This window comes from Coregonus clupeaformis, chromosome 34 (genome assembly GCF_020615455.1).
Source record: "Coregonus clupeaformis isolate EN_2021a chromosome 34, ASM2061545v1, whole genome shotgun sequence".
Classification (NCBI taxonomy): Eukaryota; Metazoa; Chordata; class Actinopteri; order Salmoniformes; family Salmonidae; genus Coregonus; species Coregonus clupeaformis.
In genome coordinates, this window is record NC_059225.1 from 13,346,740 (window position 1) to 13,374,719 (window position 27,980).

The following is a 27,980-nucleotide window of genomic DNA, read 5'->3' on the forward strand; positions in this document are numbered from 1 at the left end:
CTTTACTACCCCCCCATCCAAACATCACAATGGCCCCCCTTTAGATAAACACATGCGGTGTCAAGTGTGAGGAGTACTGGGTTCAACTGCTCCGCTCGGGCCTGCCGGCCCACAATGCCGTGCTGCATAGCTGCCATGCGGGAGGCCGGTTGCCCCTGGCGACACTAACAGGCAGAACGCACCTTAATAGAGTGGAGAGTCATTGTGAAGCAGTGGGCCGGTGTGTGGACAAAGACCCCGCAGACCCCCAGAGAGAAAGGGGAGATGCTACTCTGAAGGGCCCCAGGAAGAGCTGATGATGGGGGCCGCTCAATGGAGGAGAGGAGAAGTGTGTGTGTGTGTGTCTGTGAGGGGGATCAATGACCAAGAGGTTTGATAGTAGTGTGGAGAGGTGAGTGGGGTGGTGGTGTGGTTCAATCTCTTAGATGGGTGAGGGTTGGGGGGGGTGAAGGGGCTGGAGAGGGGTTGACTGAGAAAGCAGAACAGGGTCCAAATTAATAGAGGGGATGTCAACTGGCAGGCGAGCAGGAGGATAGAGGGTCTTGTCAATGAGAGGGTGTGCGAGTGTGTGAGCGCGTGTGACAGCGTTGTTTGAATGTGTCCAACATATTTTCCCCTCTCTCAGTCAATCTGGTTGCTGGCCCTTTGGTCAGGCTGGGTGGAGAAGACAAGACGAGACTACATCACCCGCTACAGCTCTGCTCTCAAGTGGAAAATGGATCCATAGTAGTAAAGAATTTGAGATGAATTACTTAGCCCATTCCCTCAGCTGTTTACCAAAACAAGTGGCGGGCCTGCCATTTTGCTTTTGGTTTTCATCCCAGACTGTAGCTTTAACAGCATACACTGTACCTAAACAACCATAGCTACATTCAACAGGAAACAGTTACTCCCAGGTCCCCGTGCTATGGCTAGGGCTATACCTAGTGCATGCAGTTCTGAACACACGCACAGTCCTGGCCCTCTCATTGGCTAGTCCAGTACATGGGTTCTCTGACTTCAAACATTAACAGAATGTTCTGGAGAGTTCTCTCAGGGTTGTTGCCCCAACATTCTGGAGAGTTCTGGGTCGTGTTCCATGTGGTACAATGTTATAAAACGTTCAGATAGGTATTAGGTACATAGGACACACACAAGTCTATGTCATGTAGATTAGGGAATTAATATGTTAGCTGCTCTTTACAAGGCATTTCCATCAGAACGTTGTGCCCTCCTGAACATGCCCCTGGTGAGGTCTGAGGTTGGCAGATGATCCCGCTCCAGCAGGTGGAACCCAGCCTGCCACGCACCATTCATACCACTCTCTCTGAGCTGAGCACCCACAAATCCCATCTCAACATCTCCAGACATCAACCGCGCCAATGCCGCAGAAATTACACATCAAAAGCATAATCCAACGAGGTAGGGACCCCCCCACACCCTTCAAAGTATTAGTGAGCTACCCCCACCACACAGCCCATCCACCCCATCCACGCTAACGAGCACCAGGCCATCTCGGGGATTAACGAGTGAGATCAAGCCAGGCCCGGAGGGGGCTCTAATCAATTAGGCACCACTGCATTTGCATATTTTATATAACGAGGCAGAATTAACTAGCCAACGCTAATTATGGTGCTCCGGCAGCATTCATAATGCCATGGCTAACTAACACATACCGCCACGCCCACATTCCTTCCTGCCCCTGACGGACGCTGGATGGATGTCTGCCTGTGTGTCCTCCCGGGCCATGGGAACTAGCACCACCTGACTGAGCCCTACCCACTACCCCCCTGGGCATGACTTCCTCTACAGACACACATAGTTAATAAGCATGCAACAGGTTGGGATGAGAGGATGAATGTCTTCATAAAGACTTTACTAGGCCGATATGTTAAAGGGGCAATCTGCTGTTCAAACAACAATGAAGTAATACCCTGCCACTGTTTTGGTAAAAAGATGGAGGTGGAGAAATGTAACCACTCAAATCATAGACACAGCTATGGATGTAAGGACTGACCTTCCATTTTATCAAAATTATACATTTTACCATGTTTTGAGGTTATACAGTGTTTGTTTACAATTACATATTTATTTTACAAACAATCGAGTAAACCAAGTTTATATTTTAGTCCTGATGGGGTATGACAGTCGAACTAAGCTCATTAGGTATTTATAAGTTATATTCTTTAAGAATCATTCAAAAAAATAAAATATTCAAAGTATTTTGCTATCACAGATTTAAGTAGTGAAGGAATCAAAGTGTGTGTGTTGCAGCTTGTGTGTTTACAGGTGTGTGTATCTATGATAATAATGAGCTATAAACTAGATGTTAGTGCTTTTGTCATACCACATGCAAAAGGACAAAAACAACTTAAACAGCGTCCAAATAGAACACTGTAGTTAACTTCATAAGCATGAAGAGCCTTTAATATGTGCTTCTACATCTGCATTGCATGTTGATTCACAAACTTTTTGTTGTGAGTTTGCTCAACAAAATGTTTGTTAAGCAAACTCACAATGCTATGGCAGCCTTACAAATGTATGTTGAATAAACATATCTTTTTTTTTTTTTTTTTACAGTGCACACACATACCCCCAGACTGGCGTCGTCACATAGTAAAAGTATTCTCACAGAGGCATCCAAAAATGAAAACCCCTGAAGCAAGCTAACTCCAAAAATGAAATGTTTCCTTATAGACTGTAAAAAACAAGACCAATCCAATACTCAAAAAATTAACCTAACAAACATACAAATGTTGGATCTTAATTTGGTCACTCTTTTGTTGCTGAGAATTTTCCTGCACAGCAGGAAATGCAAACTTAGTGTTTTCAAGGTTTAAAAAGGCTTCTAAAGTTTGTAATTTCCACTTTAAAATGTCAGACTTTATTCACCCTAAAGAAAAATCTATCAACCCCTACAAAAAATGTCCATTATTTACAATCCACATAATAATAATAAATAATAACAACAACAATTCACATTTCCTGTTCCTGCATAATTATTTTCCTGCTGTAGGAAATTGGATCAAATAAAGATCCTACATATGTACAACCATGTACAGTGCATTCGGAAAAGTATACAGACCCCTTCACTTTTTCCACATTTTGTTACGTTACAACCTTAATGACAAAGCAAAAACAGGTTATAATCTGTTTCAAATTTATACTAAATTAAAAACGGAAATATCACATTTACATAAGTATTCAGACCCTTTACTCAGTAATTTGTTGAAGCACATTTGGCAGCGATTACAACCTCGAGTCTTGGGTATGACGCTACAAGCTTGGCACACCTGTATTTGGGGAGTTTCTCCCATTCTTCTTTGCAGATCATCTCAAGCTCTGTCCTGTTGGGTTGGGAGCGTCGCTGCACAGCTATTTTCAGGTCTCTCCAGAGATGTTAGATCGGGTTCAAGTCCGGGCTGTGTACTGACATTCAGAGACTTGTCCCGAAGCCACTCCTGTGTTGTCTTGGCTGTGTGCTTAGGGCAGTTGTCCTGTTGGAAGGTGAACCTTCGCCCCAGTCTGAGGTCCTGAGCGCTCTGGAGCAGGTTTTCATCAAGGATCTCTCTGTACCTTGCTCCGTTCATCTTTCCCTCAATCCTGACTAGTCTCCCAGTCCCTGCCGCTGAAAAACAACCACACAGCATGATGCTGCCACCACCATGCTTCACCGTAGGGATGGCGCTGTCGTGCTTTTTACTGAGGAGTGGCTTCCGTCTGGCCACTCTACCATAAAGGCCTGATTGGTGGAGTGCTGCACAGATGGTTGTCCTTCTGAAAGGTTCTCCCATCTCCACAGAAGAACTCTGGAGCTCTGTCAGAGTGACCATCGGGTTCTTGGTCACCTCCCTGACCAAGGCCCTTCTCCCCCGATTGCTCAGATTGGCCGGGCGGCCAGCTCTAGGAAGAGTCTTGGTGGTTCCAAACTTCTTCCATTTCATAACGATGGAGGCCACTGTGTTCTTGGGAACCTTCAATGCTGCAGACATTTTTTGGTACCCTTCCCCAGATCTGTGCCCTTCACAATCCTGTCTCGGAGCTCTACGGACAATTCTTTCGACCTCATGGATTAGTTTTTGCTCTGACATGCACTGTCATCTGTTGGACCTTATATAGACAGGTGTGTGCCTTTTCAAATCATGTCCAATCAATTGCATTTACCACAGGAGGACTCCAATCAAGTTGTAGAAACATCTCAAGGATGATCAACGGAAACAGGATGCACCTGAGCTCAATTTCGAGTCTCATAGCAAAGGGTCTGAATACTTATTTTTAATACACTTGCAAACATTTCTAAAAACATGCTTTTGATTTCTCATTATGAGTTATTGTGTGTAGATTGATGAGGGGAAATGTTCATTTACTAAATTTTAGAATAAGGCTGTAACGTAACAAAATGTGGAAAAGGGGAAGGGGTCTGAATACTTTCTGAATGCACGGTATATGGATTATAGGGCTGGGAATTGCCAGGGACCTCACGATACGATGTTATCAACATACTTAGGTGCCAATACAATGTGTATTGCGATTCTCACGATTCTATATGTATTGCGATTCGATACTGTGATTTTATTGTGATTTGATGTTGTTTCAAACATATTGCTCACCATAACAAATTGCTCACCATAATATTGCAATAGTCAAAATGATACAATATCATTAAAAGAAATATCCCGACATGTAACTGTATCGATTTTTTCCCCCATCACTAATGGATTATACATACAGATGTAGGATCTTAAATTTGAGCCAGTTTGCTACAGCAGGAAAATAATCCTGCATCCACAGAACATTTGAATTATTATGTGGATTATAATTAATATACATTTTTGTAGGGGTTGATACATTTTTCATTAGGGCAAGTCAAGTCTGAAATGTCAAAGTGGAAATGACAAACTTTAGAAACCTTTATAAAACTTAAATACACTACAAGTTTGTATTTCCTGCTGTGCAGGAAAATTCGCAGCAACAAAAGAGTGATAAAACACACATGTGCATACACCCATGTACATTTGCACATACAACCTACTCCCTGTGAGTTCTTCCAGGGCTGCATTGGAGGGAGGGAGGGAGGGAGGGAGGGGAAAGAGAGATGAGGGAGGGGAAAGAGAAAGGGAGGAGGGGAGTGGAAGGGGCCCCTAGCTCCTTTGGCAGCTCATACATCAGAGTGAATAGAACCAATTATAAATCAAGAGAAATGTCTCCCTATTACTCAGCAGGAACCAGGAGAGCTCAGCCCAGCCCATCCTGCCTCCTCCTATGCTGCTGTCTCTAGGGGAGGAAAGGAGGGAGGGAGGACAGAGAAAGACAGACATTGAGAGATACATATAGAACAAGGCAACATTAAACATTGCGTCCCCCTTGAACGATCCAGTGCCCCTCTTGGGTCAATCAGTGTAATTTCTATGGCAAGACTCATCAGTCACCAAAGTTTCGTCAACATCGGGCCAGTGGTGTCTGAGATACAGTGGGGAGAACAAGTATTTGATACACTGCCGATTTTGCAGGTTTTCCTACTTACAAAGCATGTAGAGGTCTGTAATTTTTATCATAGGTACACTTCAACTGTGAGAGACGGAATCTAAAACAAAAATCCAGAAAATCACATTGTATGATTTTTATGTAATTAATTTGCATTTTATTGCATGACATAAGTATTTGATACATCAGAAAAGCAGAACATAATATTTGGTACAGAAACCTTTGTTTGCAATTACAGAGATCATACGTTTCCTGTAGGTCTTGACCAGGTTTGCACACACTGCAGCAGGGATTTTGGCCCACTCCTCCATACAGACCTTCTCCAGATCCTTCAGGTTTCGGGGCTGTCGCTGGGCAATACAGACTTTCAGCTCCCTCCAAAGATTTTCTATTGGGTTCAGGTCTGGAGACTGGCTAGGCCACGCCAGGACCTTGAGATGCTTCTTACGGAGCCACTCCTTAGTTGCCCTGGCTGTGTGTTTCGGGTCGTTGTCATGCTGGAAGACCCAGCAACGACCCATCTTCAATGCTCTTACTGAGGGAAGGAGGTTGTTGGCCAAGATCTCGCGATACATCCTCCCCTCAATACGGTGCAGTCGTCCTGTCCCCTTTGCAGAAAAGCATCCCCAAAGAATGATGTTTCCACCTCCATGCTTCACGGTTGGGATGGTGTTCTTGGGGTTGTACTCATCCTTCTTCTTCCTCCAAACACGGCGAGTGGAGTTTAGACCAAAAAGCTATATTTTTGTCTCATCAGACCACATGACCTTCTCCCATTCCTCCTCTGGATCATCCAGATGGTCATTGGCAAACTTCAGACGGGCCTGGACATGCGCTGGCTTGAGCAGGGGGACCTTGTGTGTGCTGCAGGATTTTAATCCATGACGGCGTAGTGTGTTACTTATGGTTTTCTTTGAGACTGTGGTCCCAGCTCTCTTCAGGTCATTGACCAGGTCCTGCCGTGTAGTTCTGAGCTGATCCCTCACCTTCCTCATGTTCATTGATGCCCCACGAGGTGAGATCTTGCATGGAGCCCCAGACCGAGGGTGATTGACCGTCATCTTGAACTTCTTCCATTTTCTAATAATTGCGCCAAGAGTTGTTGCCTTCTCACCAAGCTGCTTGCCTATTGTCCTGTAGCCCATCCCAGCCTTGTGCAGGTCTACAATTTTATCCCTGATGTCCTTACACAGCTCTCTGGTCTTGGCCATTGTGGAGAGGTTGGAGTCTGTTTGATTGAGTGTGTGGACAGGTGTCTTTTATACAGGTAACGAGTTCAAACAGGTGCAGTTAATACAGGTAATGAGTAGAGAACAGGAGAGCTTCTTAAAGAAAAACTAACAGGTCTGTGAGAGCCGGAATTCTTACTGGTTGGTAGGTGATCAAATACTTATGTCATGCAATAAAATGCAAATTAATTACTTAAAAATCATAATGTGATTTTCTGGATTTTTGTTTTAGATTCCGTCACTCACAGTTGACGTGTACCTATGATAAAAATTACAGACCTCTACATGCTTTGTAAGTAGGAAAACCTGCAAAATCGGCAGTGTATCAAATACTTGTTCTCCCCACTGTATAGCCTAGGTTAGCTAGACTCATATCCCTGAGCATCTGTGCAAATGTCATCACTGAGTCAAATAGATCAAGAGATATAAACATGTGCCCGTTATAGCACTACCGTGAAGTCGATATGAATGTTCCTGCATATGTTAAATCTTGACAGTGTTTGCAACATGCGTACCAAATTTAGCAGCATCATTCAACCAAGTTTTGTCAAAATCGGGCCAGTGCTATCTGAGATATCGCGTGTGACTAATGTAAGAACTAACGTATTAACGGACGGAGACAGATCCACAGTCCCTTCCCTGATTTCAACGTGGGGGACAACAAGGGGACATTTAGTACAGAGGAGATAGAATGGAGATATAAGAAACAGCCTTGGGAAAAATGGGAGAAAATTGAAAATCAGAGAGGAATGAGGGAGGGAGAAAATATAGGGCTATGGCATAGAGAAAAGAGAGAGATCGGGGTCATATGCAATAGAGAACTAGTCAAATGCTTATTACGTAATAATAAAGTTCAGGTTTGTGTTACCGTGTGTGTGTTTGTGTGTGTGTGTATATAATATATGTGTTGCCTTGGGCCCTAACTGCCACAGGAACATCTGAAGGGGGCTCATTTCAAAGGGATCTTTGAGTGTCACAAGCTGGATTACAGCTGTGTGTGCGAGACACTCTGACAGACGTTATAGCACGGCCAGAGGAGTTCCATGTGTCCCGTCACTCAAACCATATTGATGTCATTCTGGAATAAAAGAGAAGCAGGCCAAAACGCAGGACTGCACATGTGCAGACAGACAATACACAGACCTGTGCCAATAGCAATATACAAACTAACACAGGCAGAAGGTGGGGTAATCTGCACTGCAATAACTGTACAGCTCGCTGTCACAGCAGGACAAGATAACACCACTAAACTACTGTGCTGCTGTTCTCAGACCAGTTCTTCTGATTTATGCATGAAGCAACAGAAATAGACTAGTGGTATTATCCCAGACCAGGGAAAGTCGCCAGGCTCCATCCATCCAGTTAATAGATAGGTTTCCACATCTCTGGGAATAATGATGACATGTAGTCAAGAGAAATAGATTTGTTTGACCACCTTAGCCTATGATGGTAGTAGGACCCATAAACATCACCTCTCTTCCTGATCCTAACTGAAAAATCTAATCATCATCACCTTTCTACCTGATCCTAACTGAAAAATCGTTGCGTGACAAAGTGCATGTCTTTTGAATCAGAGAACAAACTCAACAACCCCGGACCCTGAAATTCTACTGGCAGGGTTGGGTAGGTTACTTTCTAAATATAATTCGTTACAGTTACCTGTCCAAAATTGTAATCAGTAACGTAACTTTTGGATTACCCAAACTCATGAATGCAATCTGATTACTTTCCCCTTAAAAAGGCATTAGAAGAAGACAAAAAGGATCCATCAAAAGCATTTGGTGTCATCATAGTAGTCTCTGATTGGTGGTCATCATTTGGTGTGTCATCATAGTGGTCTCTGATTGGTGGTCATCATTTGGTGTCATCATAGTGGTCTCTGACTTGTGGTCAGACTCGCTCAGGTGGAACAAACTTAAACTTGCTCCTTTTTTCAATGCTGAATTGAATGTCATTGAGAAAACAGAAAGGTGTCATAATGTATTTTTTCACAAACATCCTTTCTGAATTTAAATGTAATCCAAAAAGTAATCTAGTTTTTCAAAAGCATCTGTAATCAGATTACAATATTTTTGCTGGTAACGTAACTGATTACAGGTACAGTTTTTTTTTATAATCAGTTACTCCCTTTTCGATTACTGGACAGAGAAAAGTGACTCCTAGCCACAGAAACAACCAGAAATGCCAATAATAACCAATGAAAAACAACTTTGCGCGTACTGAAGAGTAAGACATTGGTTGATCCCTCCCTAGAGCAGACATTCCACTGTATGTCGTAAACAACAGTAACATTCCAAGAACTGTCCCAGAGAGTGATGGATCATTCAGTTATAACTTAGTCATAACACATTGGCACAAGATGACGTGCAAGAATGGAGGGAGAATAAATAATTGGGAACCAAAATAAATTGATGGCTCTGTGGGGTTCTGTTCTCACAAACTGTTCAACAGTGTGTGTGAGTGAGTGAGAGAGAGAGAGAGAGTAAGAGAAAGAGCGAGGGGGAGAGAGAGAGAGAAAGAAAGCGAGAGAGAAAGAGCGAAGGGGGGAAGAGAGAGAGAGACAAACAGACAGAAACAGAGAGAGGGTAGTACTGTATGTGAGAGGTTGTTGTCAGTGTGCTGCTGTGCTAGGTGGTGTTCCTGTGTGAATGGTCTTTGAGAGGGTGTACAAATAGCTACTTAGCACACACTGCTTCCTTACTAGTATCTGGAGTTCATCAATGATCTAACAACACTATGCCAGTCTCTCACAAACAGCAGAGTGTGTGTCAACTCAAACATACAGGTGACTTCTACCTACTGTGTGAAACTAGTCAACTGACTCAGGGTGGCAAGCTACTGGTGGATACTATGCAGTCGGCAATACAAAACAGCAGTATGTAGTATGTACTGTATTATCACTGTGACAGGTTTCAAGTAAGAGACTTTAAAATAGCAGTGAGATTCATTCAACACCTCTAAAAAAGGCCAAAATCACATCGATCCAGAACATCCATGGGATGATGATATAATGTCATCAAGTGTTAGGCAGATAGTAGAGATACAGAGCCAAAATCTACACCTGTCGTGGAACTACTTCTCAAAGATATCTCTCAGACACTGGAGCTTGTGAGTTCAGAAGAGACTTTATTACAAAGTAACAAGCCGAGCTGGTCCGCTGAGCAACTGCCGGTCCCAGACTCGGAGATCTCTTTTTATACAGTTACATGATTGCATAACATTCATAGTCCCTTCTCTTTATGTTAATGACCAACATCCTCTAGCAGTTCGCCAATATTATCTCTTTATCCCGTTTACTCTCGTTCACGCCCAATTCTGCTTTGGTTTCCCCTCCTTTCTGACACTAATCTCGAGGCGTGAACTATATTGGTGGCATGATTTCAACAGTTTCTTAAACAATAACATAAGTACATATTTGAGGATTATTATAGGATTACAGTGCCTTCTTGCAAAAGTATTCATCCCCCTTGGCGTTTTTCCTACTCTGTTGCATTACAACCTGTAATTTAAAATTGATTTTTATTTGGATTTCATGTAATGGACATACACAAAATAGCCCAAATTGGTGAAGTGAAATTAAAAAAAATAATAACGGAAAAGTGGTGCGTGCATATGTATCACCCCCTTTGCTATGAAGCCCCTAAATAAGATCTGGTGCAACCAATTACCTTCAGAAGTCACATAATTAGTTAAATAAAGTCCACCTGTGTGCAGTCTAAGTGTCATATGATCTCAGTATATATACACACACCTGTTCTAAAAGGCCCCAGAGTCTGCAACACCACTAAGCAAGCAGCACCACCAAGCAAGCGGCACCATGAAGACCAAGGAGCTCTCCAAACAGGTCAGGGACAAAGTTGTGGAGAAGTACAGATCAGGGTTGGGTTATAAAAAAATATCCGAAACTTTGAACATCCCACAGAGCACCATTAAATCCATTTTTTTTTTTTTTTTAAGAATATGGCACCACAACAAACCTGCCAAGAGAGGGCCGCCCACCAAAACTCACAGACCAGGCAAGGAGGGCATTAATCAGAGGCAACAAAGAGACCAAAGATAACCCTGAAGGAGCTGCAAAGCTCCACAGTGGAGATGGGAGTATCTGTCCATAGGACCACTTTAAGCTGTACACTCCACAGAGCTGGGCTTTACAGAAGAGTGGCCAGAAAAAAGCCCTTGCTTAAATAAATAAATAAGCAAACACGTTTGGTGTTCGCCAAAAGCCATGTGGGAGACTCCCCAAACATATAGAAGAAGGTACTCTGGTCAGATGAGACTAAAATTGAGCTTTTTGGCCATCAAGGAAAACGCTATGTCTGGCGCAAACCCAACACCTCTCATCACCCCGAGAACACCATCCCCACAGTGAAGCATGGTGGTGGCAGCATCATGCTGTGGGGATGTTTTTCATCGGCAGGGACTGGGAAACTGGTCAGAATTGAATGATGGGCAAAAATCCCAGTGGCTAGATGTGCCAAGCTTATAGAGACATACCCCAAGAGACTTGCAGCTGTAATTGCTGCAAAAGGTGGCTCTACAAAGTATTGACTTTGAGGGGGGGGGGGGTGAATAGTTATGCATGCTCAAGTTTGGTGTTTTTGTCTTATTTCTTGTTTGTTTAGCATGATGTGTAAATCAAATGATACAAACCCCCAAAAAATTGTTGTAAGGCAACAAAATAGGAAAAATGCCAAGTGGTGAATACTTTGGCTAGCCACTGTATATAGCAAACTCCTTTAAACCCATAATTGTATATAATGATTATGTTTGCTGTCTTATATTCCACAATACATGCTATGGAAAAATACCTATACACCATCTACACCTTTCAAACTATGCTGACTTTTCACTCCTCCGTGGCTACCGCTCTCCTTTATATCTGTCCTCCCTTCCCTTTCTCTTTAACGCTTCCACCCGTCCCTCCTCCACAACTATTTTCTCCATCCCTCCCACCTCCATTCCTCTCTCCTCCACCTCCTTTCTCCAACCCACCCTCCCCCTCTCCCACATCCCCTCTCCCCTTTTGTCCTGTGTGGGAGAGGCTGTGGAAGGCTAGTGAGGTATGCAAGGTCTGGCTGGGGAGGCAGGGCAGCTCGGAGCCCCAGGGGAGGGTACTGCACCCTGGCCACCTGCTGCTCCAGACTGGACACCTAAAACCTTCAGGACATGAGCAACCTGACCCTACAACCCTAAAGCACAATATGTCAACTACACAGCCAGAACGCCCTGTATGGAAAACTACAGAGCAACAGGTATGAGCTCTGGGAGAATGTTCAACTAAGCTACAGCAACCAAACCTTCATAGTTGGCTATGTGTTTGTGTATAAAGCACTCTATTACACTACAACACTAGTATAACCACCTAATATGGAAAGACTCCATGTAATGACAGGTACACACACTCTAGCACAGCAGGGATGTGCAACTGGTCAATTTTCTTTCTGGAACTCAGTCGGGGTCTCAACTTACTGTTGAGAGATAGAATAGTAGAAAACACAAGGTGCAATTTCGAAAACTCAGTTGTGCATTAGCAGTTTTTATGTTGTTATGTCAGTCACTGACAGTCCAAAAAATTTAGATTGGTAAATGAGTCTAGCGGACAGATATCTAAACTTGTAGTAATCATGGTCGAATTACCGACCGGGGGCCCCCCATTGATTTTGTTTGTCAGTCTCACTCAGATACCATATAAAAAATTGCTAAAATTGCTCTCCACCCTATGGCAACGTGTAGAATTGCATGAAATGAACTCTAAACCTAAAATGTTTAACTTAGGTGGGGCCGGCTCTGACTGCATTTGTGGGTATGGATGTGAGTACGCAGACCCACAAGCCACTGCGGCCCCTCATTGATGAGTTATGATTTTTTTGTGGCCCCCACCCCCATCAAAGTTGCCCATCCCTGGCCTAAAGTCTCTCTCTTTCACACACACAGTCCACGCTATAAGTTATACACATCCTGTCCTACACTGTGATCCGACTTCAGTGGAACATGCAGGTCATCCTGAGAGGGAGATTTTCAAGACGAGAGTGACAAGCTGCACATTCCTGTGTAAAGACATCATCCTGATTGGAGAACCTCTCTACACACACACACACACACACACACACACACACAGAGTCAGGCCCGCAGATAGCTGCCTGCAGGCTGCTATGACTGCATGAGTGTACCCGCTGTAGCACAGATGAAAGCAAACACTCAGGAGGTTGTCTCTTCTTGCCAATTAACAGAAATGTTACACCCTCTAAGAAAACAATAAACCTTTGCACAGTCAGAACTTAAAAAGTCCCACATTCAGAATAAGAACTGAAGAACTACCCACCCAGAGTCATAGCCAGAACAAAAACTATCCAATCTATATCTATGGCATCAGAAGCAGAACAAGACACAGCAACCAGAACCTACTCAAGACAAAGCAACCAGAACCTACTCAGAGTAAGCACTAACCATGGACTCATAGCCAGTCCAAGAGCTACCTTACCCAAAGTTATTATAGCCAGAACCAGACCTATCTAAGAAGACATATCCAGGCAGGGCGAGATCTATCCTAGCAAAGCTTCCCATGGACAGGTGAAGCCATACATTGGCTTGCGAAAGTATTCACCCCCTTGGCATTTTTCCTATTTTGTTGCCTTCAACCTGGAATTAAAATGGATTTTGGGGGGGCTTGTATCATTTGATTTACACAACATGCCTACCACTTTGAAGATGCAAATTATTTGTGTGTGTGAAACAAACAAGACAAAAAAACAGAAAACTTGAGCGTGCATAACTATTCACCCCCCCCAAAGTCAATACTTTGTAGAGCCAACTTTTGCAGCAATTACAGCTGCAAGTCTCTCTATAAGCTTGGCACATCTAGCCACTGGGATTTTTGCCCATTCTTCAAGGCAAAACTGCTCCAGCTCCTTCAAGTTGGATGGGTTCCGCTGGTGTACAGCAATCTTTAAGTCATACCACAGATTCTCAATTGGATTGAGGTCTGGGCTTTGACTAGGCCATTCCAAGACATTTAAATGTTTCCCCTTAAACCACTCGAGTCTTGCTTTAGCAGTATGCTTAGGGTCATTGTACTGCTGGAAGGTGAACCTCCGTCCCAGTCTCAAATCTCTGGAAGACGAACAGGTTTCCCTCAAGTATTTCCCTGTATTTAGCACCATCAATTCTGACCAGTTTCCCCAGTCCCTGTCGATGAAAAACATCCCCACAGCATGATGCTGCCACCACTATGCTTCACTGTGGGGATGGTGTTCTCAGGGTGATGAGAGGTGTTGGGGTTGCGCCAGACCTAGCGTTTTCCTTCATGGCCAAAAAGCTCAATGTTAGTCTAATCTGACCAGAGTACCTTCTTCCATATGTTTGGGGAGTCTCCCACATTAATTTTGGCGAACACCAAACGTGTTTGCTTGTTTTTCTTTAAGCAATGGCCTTTTTCTGGCCACTCTTCCGTAAAGCCCAGCTCTGTGGAGTGTACAGCTTAAAGTGGTCCTATGGACAGATACTCCCATCTCCACTGTGGAGCTTTGCAGCTCCTTCAGGGTTATCTTTGGTCTCTTTGTTGCCTCACTGATTAATGCCCTCCTTGCCTGGTCCGTGAGTTTTGGTGGGCGGCCCTCTCTTGGCAAGTTTGTTGTGGTGCCATATTCTTTCAATTTTTTAATAATGGATTTAATGGTGCTCCGTGGGATGTTCAAAGTTATGGATATTTTTTTATAACCCAACCCTGATCTGCACTCCATGGTGCCGCAGGCTCTGGGGCCTTTCAGAACAAGTGTATATATCCTGAGATCATGTGACAGATCATGTCACACTTACAGTGAGGAAAAAAAGTATTTGATCCCCTGCTGATTTTGAACGTTTGCCCACTGACAAAGAAATTATCAGTCTATAATTTTAATGGTAGGTTTATTTGAACAGTGAGAGACAAAATAACAACAAAAAAATCCAGAAAAACGCATGTCAAAACTGTTATAAATTGATTTGCATTTTTAATGAGGGTAATAAGTATTTGACCCCTCTGCAAAACATGACTTAGTACTTGGTGGCAAAACATCCAGGCTCTGTCGTAGCCGGCCGTGACCGGGAGACCCATGGGGCGGCGCACAATTGGCCCAGCGTCGTCCAGGGTAGGGGAGGGAATGGCCGGCAGGGGATGTAGCTCAGTTGGTAGAGCATGGCGTTTGCAACGCCAGGGTTGTGGGTTCGATAAAATAATGTATGCGCTAACTGTAAGTCGCTCTGGAGAAGAGCGTCTGCTAAATGACAAAAATGTAAATGTAAAAACCCTTGTTGTCAATCACAGAGGTCAGATGTTTCTTGTAGTTGGCCACCAGGTTTGCACACATCTCAGGAGGGATTCTGTCCCACTCCTCTTTGCAGATCTTCTCCAAGTCATTAAGGTTTCGAGGCTGACGTTTGGCAACTCGAACCTTCAGCTCCTTCCACAGATTTTCTATGGGATTAAGGTCTGGTGACTGGCTAGGCCACTCCAGGACCTTAATGTGCTTCTTTTTGAGCCACTCCTTTGTTGCCTTGGCCATGTGTTTTGGTTAATTGTCATGCTGGAATACCCATCCACGACCCATTTTCAATGCCCTGGCTGAGGGAAGGAGGTTCTCACCCAAGATTTGACGGTACATGGCCCCGTCCATCGTGCCTTTGATGCGGTGAAGTTGTCCTATCCCCTTAGCAGAAAAACACCCCCAAAGCATAATGTTTCCAACTCCATGTTTGACGGTGGGGATGGTGTTCTTGGGGTCATAGGCAGCATTCCTCCTCCAAACACAGCGAGTTGAGTTGATGCCAAAGAGCTCGATTTTGGTCTCATCTGACCACAACACTTTCACCCAGTTCTCCTCTGAATCATTCAGATGTTCATTGGCAAACTTCAGACGGGCATGTATTTGTGCTTTCTTGAGCAGGGGGACCTTACGGGCGCTGCAAGATTTCAGTCCTTCACGGCGTAGTGTGTTACCAATTGTTTTCTTGGTGACTATGGTCCCAGCTGCCTTGAGATCATTGACATGATCCTCCTGTGTAGTTCTGGGCTGATTCCTCACCGTTCTCATGATCATTGCAACTCCACAAGGTGAGATCTTGCATGGAGCCCCAGGCCGAGGGAGATTGACAGTTATTTTGTGTTTCTTCCATTTGCGAATAATCGCACCAACTGTTGTCACCTTCTCACCAAGCTGCTTGGCTATGGTCTTGTAGCCCATTACAGCCTTGTGTAGGTCTACAATCTTGTCCATGACATCCTTGGAGAGCTCTTTGGTCTTGGCCATGGTGGAGAGTTTGGAATCTGATTGATTGATTGCTTCTGTGGACAGGTGTCTTTTATACAGGTAACAAACTGAGATTAGGAGCACTCCCTTTAAGAGTGTGCTCCTAATCTCAGCTCGTTACCTGTATAAAAGACACCTGGGAGCCAGACATCTTTCTGATTGAGAGGGGGTCAAATACTTATTTCCCTCATTAAAATGCAAATCAATTTATAACATTTTTGACATGCGTTTTTCTGGATTTTGTTGTTGTTATTCTGTCGCTCACTGTTCAAATAAACCTACCATTACAATTATAGACTGATAATTTCTTTGTCAGTGGGCAAACGTACAAAATCAGCAGGGGATCAAATACTTTTTCCCTCACCGTAGATTGCACACAGGTGGACTTTATTTAACTAATTATGTGACTTCTGAAGGTAATTGGTTGCACCAGATCTTAATTAGGGGCTTCATAGCAAAGAGATGTGAATACATATGCACGCACCACTTTTCCGTTATTGATTTTTTTGAAAAGTTATTTTTTTCATTTCACTTTACCAATTTGGACTATTTCGTGTATGTCCAGTACATGAAATCCAAATAAAAATCAATTTAAATTACAGGTTGTAATGCAACAAAATAGGAAAAACGCCAAGGGGGATGAATACTTTTGCAAGACACTGTACCTACTGAGAGTGGAGCAAAACAATGTCAAACGTAATAACCCTACTAAGGCAACAACAATAAAGGACCGGTCATTTGTTTTTAACAACTCACAGTACTTCAAGGCCTGATGTTATCTTTCCAAAATAGGCATATGGACCAACCCTTGTCTTTAACCCTGTTGTTACCAACGAGTGGTTAATGTTGGGCTGGCATGGAAATGGAACGGTAAAATGTGTGCGTTCATCAGCGCATAGCTAATGGCTGCACATTAACTGCCACCAAATAAGGCCAGAAGACTTGGAAAGGAAAGAATCCCAGGCAGACTGGAATCAATTAGAGAATAGCTTTGATCCACCCGACCGCCGATGATCAACAACAAACTATACCACACCATAGCTACCAAACAAGATGTTCCTTATATTCAGACAGAGGCACAGGAACCAACGCCAAACATACATAGCCTCTTGGTAAACCAATTCAATTATTCAGTTTAATTGAAGCGATAGACCTTTAATCTAACTAACATCATGGATTGAGCTGAAAGAATCTCTTCTCTCCAACTGACATGGTGTCTTGTCAGTTTAATTGTGGTGTTCTTTCTATGCGAGTGAGTCAGGCTAAATGTAATCCAAACAACAAAACGACACCTGGAGGTATGAAACCAGAGCCCCTACGGCCCTTCCGTGCCCCCCAGTGAGAATGACACCCATGCGAGGACTCGCCACGAGCTCATTAGCGCTACTGGATTATATATTTTTTTCTCATTAAATCATTCCTCAGCAAAGGGATGATATCCCACTTGGCAAAAACTGGTTGAATCAACGTTGTTTCCATGTCATTTCAACAAAATAATTCAATGTGATGACGTTGAATCAACGTGGAAAACTGATTGATTTGCAAAACGTCATCACCATAAGGGAATTCTGTATTTATTTACAGTGGTGGAAAAGTACCCAATTGTCATACTTGAGTAAATGTATAGATAACCTTAATAGAAAATTACTCAAGTAAAAGTGGAAGTCACCCAGTAAAATACTACTTGAGTAAAAGTCTAAAAGTATTTGGTTCTAAATATACTTAAGTATCAAAAGTATAAATCATTTCGAATTCCTTATATTAAGCAAAGCAGACGGCACCATTTTCTTGTTTTAAAAAATGTACGGATAGCCAGGGGCACACTCCAACACTCAGATATCATTTATAAAAGATGCATTTGTGTTTAGTGAGTCCGCCAGATCAGATGCAGTAGGGATGACCAGGGACGTTCTCTTGATAAGCGCGTGAACTGGACCATTTTCCTGTCCTGCTAAGCATTCAAAATGTAGCAAGTACTTTTGGGTGTCAGGGAAAATGTATGGAGTAAAAAGTACATCATTTTCTTTAGGAATGTAGTGAAGTAAAAGTTTTCCAAAATATAAATAGTAAAGTACAGATAACCCAAAACACTACTTAAGTAGTACTTTAAAGTATTTTTACTTAAGAACTTTACACTCAAATTTAACCTAAATCCAATGTCATGGTGAAATTTTTTGTTTATTTCACATTAGTTGAAAACTCAACCAAATGTAAATAAAAGAATTGATGTTGAACTGACATATGTGCCCAGTGGGATGAGACGCCCCTGACAGCTTGCAGCTAAAATACATTCAGGCATTCCACCACATTGATGGTTCAGAAGAGTTGACCAGCTGTCAATTTATTGTAATAAGGTGATTCTTGCACAGTGGACGTTTGGTTTAATGATGAGGGGAGTGGGTTATTTTTAAAAGCACGCAATTAGTGGTGTTAAAGCTTGCGTCATGAGAAACAAAATCTGTTCAGGCCATTTTATGGTGAATCTGGCAAATAAATAATATGTAGGCATGGAACCAATAATATGGGGAGGGAATTTGGCAGTGCTTGCCGTGTCTGTTTTCTGTTACTCTCCTCTATGGGAACGACTACAGGCTGAGGCCTGCAAAAATCGACAAACTATTGGTCTTAAAATGAGAACTTGAATCACAAATCATATATATTTCTATCACGAACATAATAAAAAACGTATTCAAACACAAAGTTGAAAAGTTAGAGAAACGACTTATGCAAAAAAGGACGCAATTCCCAAAAATGAATGCAGAAATGATAGCCCAGCCAAAAGTTACCACCATCCTCAATGAGTCCCAAAACTATATTTTACAACCTTTCTAAAATAACATTTCAAAATGCGTATTTTTCATGACCGTTTAGTTCCATATCCCAAATATTACGCGCAGTCTTTGTTTCTATTGATTTGACCTGAAAGGTAGTTAAATAACCCCAAAAAAGGACGTGTAAACAAAACAATTGTTGTACACAAAGTTAGTAAGATACCCGCATCAACATAACATGGAAAACACTAAACTTACACCAATTATGTTATCACACATACGTACGTAAAATATGATTCCTCGAGGGCACCCGTTATACCATGAATACAAGTATATTGTTAACTTGTAACGCCTGTGTTAATACTTCGCGTAGTAGTGCAAACCATGGATCATTAGTAGAGATAAAAACTTACCAAAACGTGCTTTATTTGGAATTCACTCCTCGGACACCACTTGATCTCCTTCGCTGCTTTTTACTTCAGTAAATTTCCGAGGAAAAAACACTTTTTCTTTTCCCTCTAAAGTGCTTCTGCTTTAGTAATTTACTGCGATGCCACCGACATTTTCTTCGGCTCCCCAAGTCCTCACATTGAAAGGCCGTTTTTGGATGACTGAGCTTGCAAACAATTCTCTCTTTTGCGACGCCTTTTCGGGTCCTCCCACTTCCCAAGAAGGGGGTGGGATTTGAACAATAGGGACTCGCTCCAAAATCCCAATGTTTGGTAAAGCCGTTTAGTTTCCCCCAAGAAACACTCTAGTTTCACCGCACCGTGGATCTCACCGCCGTGCGTGATGATAAAGTGTTGTTACAACTCATGTATGTACCTGTGCGTAAATGAGTTTAATAAGAGAAGTACATGAGCTAAAAAAAACAAGTTCCCAAAAGTTAAATATGGTGTGGGGAGAAAATAACGCCCCCTCCCCCTCCTCCCCTAGACTGGTGTGTTCCCCTGATTTGGTATGCGTTGTCCCCAAAGAGTTTTTATTGACCCCAGTCCATTGAAGCCCGCAGGCCTCTCTCTCTAGCGCAGCTGTGGAGTGTTGTGTGCGGGAGGCAGACCAGTCAGAGGCATCGCACTACTCTCTCACTCTCTCTGTCTCATACCACAGTGATCACAGCAAAGAACCCCGCTCCCTCGCCTCTGGAATTCTCTACTTCACTTCAATCAGCACACTTTGAAATGAGGGGGCCAAACGGATCCATTCCTGTCCAGTTCATTAGTAACTGAATATTCTGACTAAGATCACAAGGGTTTGATATGGGCCAGTTGGTGGGGGGGTTGGTGGGAATCTGGTAACCTTGTCCCCTGGCTGAATGGTGGAACTCCCACCATGTACCTGAGCGGTTATTGCAACACAGCAGGGGTGTCATTGGCATACAAAGCCGTGCTGGTTTGTGACACCTGTTGCTCTTGTTCAGGTGAAAGTGTGTGAAGTGTGTGTGTGGTGTGTTTGGGTGGTGTGTGTGTGTGTGTGTGTGTGTGTGTGTGTGTGTGTGTTAGTGCCAGTGTGCGGTTGGTCCAGCATATCCTTTATGCACCCCCCCTCTCCTACTAGTTAATATCCAAATGCTATTGGTATGCATAACTGATGATATTATAGGCGAAATGATCACACATTGTTCGTTCGACTAATACACTAAACAGTGCCCATAATCAGACATGCTCACTCATAAAGTAAGGATACTCCCCCAGCACGCATGGATGTACTGTACACATGCATGCACACGCATACACACAAAAAAACACAGTTTTACATGTTTTTGAGAGTCATAAACAGTATTTGATGGTGTTTTCCAATGCTGCAGCGTGGTTGGCCAGAATTCGGTGTGCTTGGCCAGTGTTTGAGTCTTGTTGTTGTTGCTACTACTGCTGTTTCTGCTCTTGACTCCTCAGTGACCACCAGGAGCAGAGAAATAGAGGGAGAGGGTCCCAAACAAACTCTCATCCAACCCCTCCTTCCCCCTCCCCCTCCCCTCTCCTCTCCTGTGCTCTTCTCTCTGTGCTAGGCAGGCTGAATTAGACCTGGACAAAAGGCTTTGTAGCCCGGCCATGAAAGGCCCATTAACCATACTGCAGCCCCCAGAGGCCCTGCCTGCAGGAGACCACCTCCCAGAATGCCCCTCTCTCAGCAGCCTGCTGTCCCAGCATGCAACGCTTCCCTTCAGCTAGGCTGTTGCTATCCAGTGTCCTTGGGAGGTCCCTACTCTAAACCCTAAACCGAACCCCTACCCTTACCCTAACCTTAACCATAAACCTTACCTAACCCTAACCTTAACCCTTACCTTAACCACTTTAAATGTCAACTTCAATGGGGGGTATGCACGTCTCAAGGATCCCTACTAGCCCCACCCCCCAACCACAGCCGCCCTAACCACCGAGCCTTATTACAGACCAAGACACAGATTGTCATGTAGATTGTTATGAATGCTGTTATTAGAGTGATAGAGAGGTAGGGAGAAGTTCGGGAAAATAGTGGGAAAGTGGACTGTTTGTATTGTGTTTAGTCTGTGTGATAGAGAGGGAGGGAGAAGATAGGGAAAATAGTGGGAAAGTGGACTGTTTGTATTGTGTTTAGTCTGTGTTTTGGATGGGTATGCATTCAGAGTGTATAACCTAAGTGTCACGCGACGTGTATGCGGTCAGCGAAGTCAAACGCAGGACACAGAGCGGCTGGCAACGTACTTTACTGAACACAGTAAAACCGTACAAAAACAACAAACCTCCAAACAGGGAGGAAAACACAAAGATCCGTAACACAAAGCAACTGCCGAAATGACAAAGAACAATCACACACAAAATAACCAATGAGAGACAGGGGGTAATATAGGGAATACAATCCAACATAATGGGAAACAGGTGTAAACAATAAAGACCAAACAAGACAAACACCGAAACATCGATCGGCAGCAGCTAGTACTCCGGGGACGACGAACGCCGAAGCCTGCCCGAGCAAGGAGGAGCAGCAGCCTCGGCTGAATCCGTGACACTAAGGCAGGACTGCCCAACCCTGTTCCTGGAGAGCTACCGTCCTGTAGGTTTTTGCTCCAACCCTAATCTAGCACACCTGATTCTAATAATTAGCAGGTTGATAAGATGAATCAGGTTAGTAACAGGAGGGTAGCTCTCCAGGAACAGGGTTGGGCAACCCTGCCCTAAGGTGTATAGGTAGTAGGTACCCATTAATTATGAATGAAATATATTAGCTAACTACAGCACTACTACATCTCATTATATCAATGTTAATCATTGTGTATGGATCCTATCAAATAAACACTATAAATGAATGAAATACAGAATAAAACGGGTTTGCGTGAGCGTTGAATGTGAGTAGTGCTAACTGTGCCACTAGATCCTGGTTCGAATCCAGGCTCTGTCGCAGCCGGCCGCGACCGGGAGACTCATGGGCGGCGCACAATTGGCCCAGCGTCGTCCAGGGTAGGGGAGGGAATGGCCGGCAGGGATGTAGCTCAGTTGATAGAGCATTGCGTTTGCAACGCCAGGGTTGTGGGTTCGATTCCCACAGGGGGCCAGTATAAAAAAAATATGTATTCACTAACTGTAAGTCGCTCTGGATAAGAGCGTCTGCTAAATGTGTGACACTCTGGCTCCGGGACTTTTATATTTGAGCCAGGGTGTATTTGTTTTGTTGGGGTTTGGTTTGGTTATGTTGGGTTTTGGGTGTATTTCTTGTTTGCAGTTCTGTGGGGTTCTTTTCTAGGTTTGGTCAATGACTCCCAATCGGAGGTAACGAGTGTCAGCTGTCGGCTCGTTATCTCTGATTGGGAGCCATATTTATTCTGATTGTTTTCCTGTGGGAATTGTGGGTTTTTGTTCCATGTACAGTCATTTGTCACTGTGGACTTCACTATCGTCATTCGTTTATTTGTTTTCGTGGTTGCTTGATTAAATAAAGTCATCATGTTCACTCAACGCGCTGCGTATTGGTCCGCTTCCCCAGACGATCGTGACAGAAAAACCCACCATAAAAGGACCAAGCAGCGTGTCAAGCGGCAACAGGATTTATGGACGCCTATCAAGGATTCATGGACATGGGAGGAGATACTGGATGGAAAGGGTCCTTGGGCACAACCGGGAGAATATCGCCGCCCTCGTGAAGAGCTGGAGGCAGCTAAAGCCGAGAGGAGGTGGTATGAGGAGGCAGCACGGAGTCGAGGCTGGAAGCCCGTGGGTACTACCCAAACATTTCTTGGGGGGCTAAAAGGAGTGTGGCGAAGTCAGGTAGGAGACCTGCGCCTACTCCCTGGACTGACCGTGGAGAGCGAGAGTACGGGCAGACACCGTGTTACGCAGTAGAGCGCATGGTGTCTCCTGTACGCAGGCATAGCCCGGTTCGGTACATCCCAGCTCCACGTATCGGCCGGGCTAGATTGAGCATTGAGCCGGATGTCATGAAGCCGGCCCAACGCATCAGGCCACCAGTGCGTCTCCTCGGGCCGGCTTACATGGCACCAGCCTTACGCATGGTGTCCCCGGTTCGCCTACATAGCCCGGTGCGGGTTATTCCTCCTACCCGTACTGGTCGGGCGACGGGGAGTATACAACCAGGTAAGGTTGGGCAGGCTCAGTGCTCAAGGGAGCCAGTACGCCTGCACGGTCCGGTATTTCCGGCGCCACCTCCCCGCTCCAGTCCAGTACCACCAGTGCCTACACCACGCAACAAGCCTCCTGTGTGTCCCCAGAGTCCTGTGCGTCCTGTTGCTGCTCCCCGCACTAGCCCTGAGATGCGTGTCCTCAGCCCGGGACCACCAGTTCCGGCACCACGCACTAGGCCTTATGTGCGTTCCCAGGGTCCAGCATGCCCTGTTGCTTCTCCCCGCACTAGCCCTGAGATGCGTGTCCTCAGCCCGGTACCTCCAGTTCCGGCACCACGCACCAGGCCTACGGTGCGCCTCCGACGGCCAGAGTCTGCCGTCTGCCCAACGGGGCCTGAACTGCCCGTCTGCCCAACGGCGCCTGAACTGCCCGTCTGCCCAACGGCGCCTGAACTGCCCGTCTGCCCAACGGCGCTTGAACTGCCCGTCTGCCCAACGGCGCCTGAACTGCCTGTCTGCCCAACGCCGTCTGAACTGTCCGTCTGCCAAGCGCTGCATAAGCCGCCCGTCTGCCATGAGCCTTCAGAGCCGTCCGCCAGACCGAGCCGCTAGAGCCTTCCGCCAGACAGGATCAGCCAGAGCCTTCCGCCAGACAGGATCAGCCAGAGCCTTCCGCCAGACAGGAGCCGCTAGAGCCTTCCGCCAGACAGGATCAGCCAGAGCCTTCCGCCAGACAGGATCAGCCAGAGCCTTCCGCCAGACAGGATCAGCCAGAGCCTTTCGCCAGACAGGATCAGCCAGAGCCTTCCGCCAGACAGGATCAGCCAGAGCCTTCTGCCAGACAGGATCAGCCAGAGCCTTCAGCCAGCCATGAGCAGCCAGATCCTTCAGCCAGCCATGAGCAGCCAGATCCGTCGGCCAGCCATGAGCAGCCAGATCCGTCGGCCAGCCATGAGCAGCCAGATCCGTCGGCCAGCCATGAGCAGCCAGATTTGTCGGCCAGCCATGAGCAGCCAGATCCGTCGGCCAGCCATGAGCAGCCAGATCCGTCGGCCAGCCATGAGCAGCCAGATCCGTCGGCCAGCCATGAGCAGCCAGATCCGTCGGCCAGCCATGAGCAGCCAGATCCGTCGGCCAGCCATGAGCAGCCAGATCCGTCAGCCAGCCATGAGCAGCCAGATCCGTCAGCCAGCCATGAGCAGCCAGATCCTTCAGCCTGCCATGAGCCGTCCAGCCAGGATCCGCCAGAGCCGCCCAGCCAGGATCCGCCAGAGCCAGCCAGCCAGGATCCGCCATTGAGTCCGGTGCTGTCCCTTAGCCCGGTGCTGCCCCTTATCCTGGTGCTGCCCCTTAGTCCGGTAGTGCCCCTTAGTCCGGTGCTGCCCCTTAGTCCGGTGCTGCCCGTTAATCCGGTGCCGCCCCTTAATCCAGTGGGGTTTAGTTGGGGGGGGTCATATGGAGGAGGCTACGGAAGCGGATAGTGACTAAGGTGGGGTGGGGACCACGACCAGGGCCAGAGCCGCCACCGTGGACAGACGCCCACCCAGACCCTCCCATAGAGTGTATGCTGGTGCGCCCGGAGTTCGCACCTTTAGGGGGGGGGTACTGTGACACTCTGGCTCCGGGACTTTTATATTTGAGCCAGGGTGTATTTGTTTTGTTGGGGTTTGGTTTGGTTATGTTGGGTTTTGGGTGTATTTCTTGTTTGCAGTTCTGTGGGGTTCTTTTCTAGGTTTGGTCAATGACTCCCAATCGGAGGTAACGAGTGTCAGCTGTCGGCTCGTTATCTCTGATTGGGAGCCATATTTATTCTGATTGTTTTCCTGTGGGAATTGTGGGTTTTTGTTCCATGTACAGTCATTTGTCACTGTGGACTTCACTATCGTCATTCGTTTATTTGTTTTCGTGGTTGCTTGATTAAATAAAGTCATCATGTTCACTCAACGCGCTGCGTATTGGTCCGCTTCCCCAGACGATCGTGACAAAATGACTAAAATGTAAATGTAAATGTCCTGTGTCTGCAGCTGTGTTTTGGGTGAGTGTGAGGTGCTCCTAATGTTCCCTCAAAAAAAATTAGGCACTGAGCTAAATTTCAGGTCTGCTGAGCGCAAATTTGAACGTTGTGAAAATTCTGTGCAACTTCCAGCACACGTTTACTGTGAACACTTAGCTGTACCCGCTTTAAGTTACAGTTTTAACAGTGGCCAAGTAGGCTACTGTGGCTATTTGATCATAATGTAGGCCTACCAAATTTGAGGTAGACTATTTGATCACACCGGTAATAGATCTGTTGTTGTATTACTTGTGAGGCACAGCTGAGTGAGCATACATTTAAATAATTTGCTTTTTATTTTTATTTTACTGGGCTGATGGTGCCTGCATCTGATGGAGTCAGGCGCAGGAGGGTAAATCACTGAATACAGAGTTTATTCCGTCGTACACAGTTGCGCTGGATAGCGACAACAAAATACAGGCACAGGGAACAATCTACCCCGGCAATACAAGGTACGGGTAGCTCCAACAAAATACAGGCACAGGGGAATAATCTACCCCGGCAATACAAGGTACAAGTAGCTCCACCGAGCTACACTCAACTCACATAAAACAATCACCCACAAGGACAAAGGGGCAGAGGGAACACTTATACATGGACTAATGAGGGGATATGAACCAGGTGTGTGTAATTGACAAGACAAGACAAATGGAATGATGATATATGGAGCGGCAGTGGCTAGTAAGCCGGTGACGACGAACGCCGAAGCCTGCCCGAACAAGGAGGGGAGGCAGCCTCGGCGGAAGTCGTGACAGTACCCCCCCTTGACACGCAGCTCCAGCAGCACGCCGACCCCGGCCTCGGGGACGGCCAGGAGGACGCGGAGCAGGGCGAGCCGGATGGCGACGGTGGAAATACCGCAACAGGGAGGGATCGAGGATATCCCTCACAGGGACCCAGCACCGTTCCTCTGGACCGTACCCCTCCCACTCCACGAGGTACTGAAGGCCCGCCACCCGACACCTCGAATCCAGGATGGAATAGACAGAGTACGCCGGGGCCCCCTCGATGTCCAGAGGAGGTGGAGGGACCTCCCGCACCTCAGACTCCTGGAGCGGACCAGCCACCACTGGCCTGAGGAGAGACACATGAAACGAGGGGTTAATACGGTAATCAGGGGGAAGTAATAACCTTTAGGTGACCTCATTGATTCTCCTCAGGACTTTGAACGGCCCCACAAACTGCGGGCTCAGCTTCCGGCAGGGCAGGCGGAGGGGCAGATTCCGGGTTGAGAGCCAGACCCGATCCCCCGGGACGAAGACCGGGGCCTCACTGCGGTTGCGGTCAGCGTTGGCCTTCTGACGACGCACGGCGCATTGGAGGTGAACGTGGGCAGCGTCCCACGTCTCCTCCGCGCACCGAAACCAGTCATCCACCCCAGGAGCCTCGGTCTGGCTCTGGTGCCACGGTGCCAGAACCGGTTGGTAACCTAAAACACATTGGAATGGCGTTAGGTTAGTAGAGGAGTGGCGGAGAGAGTTCTGGGCATACTCTGCCCATGGCAAGAACACTGACCACTCCCCCGGCCGGTCCTGGCAGTAGGATCGCAGGAACCCACCCACATCCTGATTTACCCGTTCCACCTGCCCATTAGACTCGGGGTGGAACCCAGAGGTCAGGCTGACAGAGACCCCCAGACGTTCCATGAACGCCTTCCAGACCTTGGATGTGAACTGGGGACCTCGGTCAGACACTATATCCTCTGGTACCCCGTAGTGCCGGTAGACGTGTGTAAACAGGGCCTCCGCAGTTTGCAGAGCCGTGGGGAGACCGGGCAGAGGAAGGAGGCAGCAGGCCTTGGAAAAGCGGTCCACAACGACCAGGATGGTGGTGTTACCTTGGTAGAGGGGAAGATCAGTCAGGAAATCAACAATTAGGTGAGACCATGGTCGTTGTGGAACTGGTAAAGGTTGTAACTTACCCGCTGGGAGGTGCCTAGGTGCCTTACTCTAGGCGCACACCGAGCAGGAGGAGAAATACACCCTCATATCCTTAGCCAAGGTAGGCCACCAGAACTTTCCGGTCAGGCAGCGCACTGTACAACCGATACCTGGGTGACCAGAGGAGGGTGACGAGTGTGCCCAGTAGATTTGACATTTTTACATTTACATTTTTAGTCCTTTAGCAAACGCTCTTATCCAGAGTGACCTACAGGAGCAATTAGGGTTAAGTGCCTTGCTCAAGGGCACATTGACAGATTTTTCACCTAGTCGGCTCGGGGATTAGAACCAGCGACCTTTCGGTTACTGGCACTACGCTCTTAACCACTAAGCTACCTGCCGCCCTGCCGCCCGATCAGACGATCACGGATAAGAGCAGGCACGTACCGCAGCCCAGCTGGACACTGAGGTGGAGATGGATCTGTGCGTAATGCCTGCTCTATATCCGCATCCATCGGCCATACTACCGGCGCCACAATGCAGGAAGCCGGGAGTATGGGGGTGTTGTCTCTGGGCCTCTCCTCAGTGTCATACAGCTGTGACAATGCGTCTGCCTTCACGTTCTTCGTACCCGGGATGTATGACAGTGTAAAATCGAACCGGGTGAAGAATAGGGCCCACCTGGCCTGGCGAGGATTCAGCCTCCTCACTGCCCGGATGTACTCCAGGTTACGGTGGTCCGTCC

At 46.1% G+C, this 27,980-nt stretch overlaps 1 protein-coding gene across 1 annotated transcript in view; it reads right to left on the minus strand.

Annotated features, from left to right (window-relative positions):
* boc (BOC cell adhesion associated, oncogene regulated) overlaps positions 1-19,482 on the minus strand; it is a 45,304-nt gene extending 25,822 nt beyond the window's left edge. Inside the window, exon 1 of the mRNA XM_041861740.2 lies at positions 19,161-19,482. The gene's annotated coding sequence lies outside the window, so the exon portion shown is untranslated. The remainder of the gene's footprint in view (positions 1-19,160) is intronic.
* Between the last annotated feature and the right edge of the window lie 8,498 nt (positions 19,483-27,980).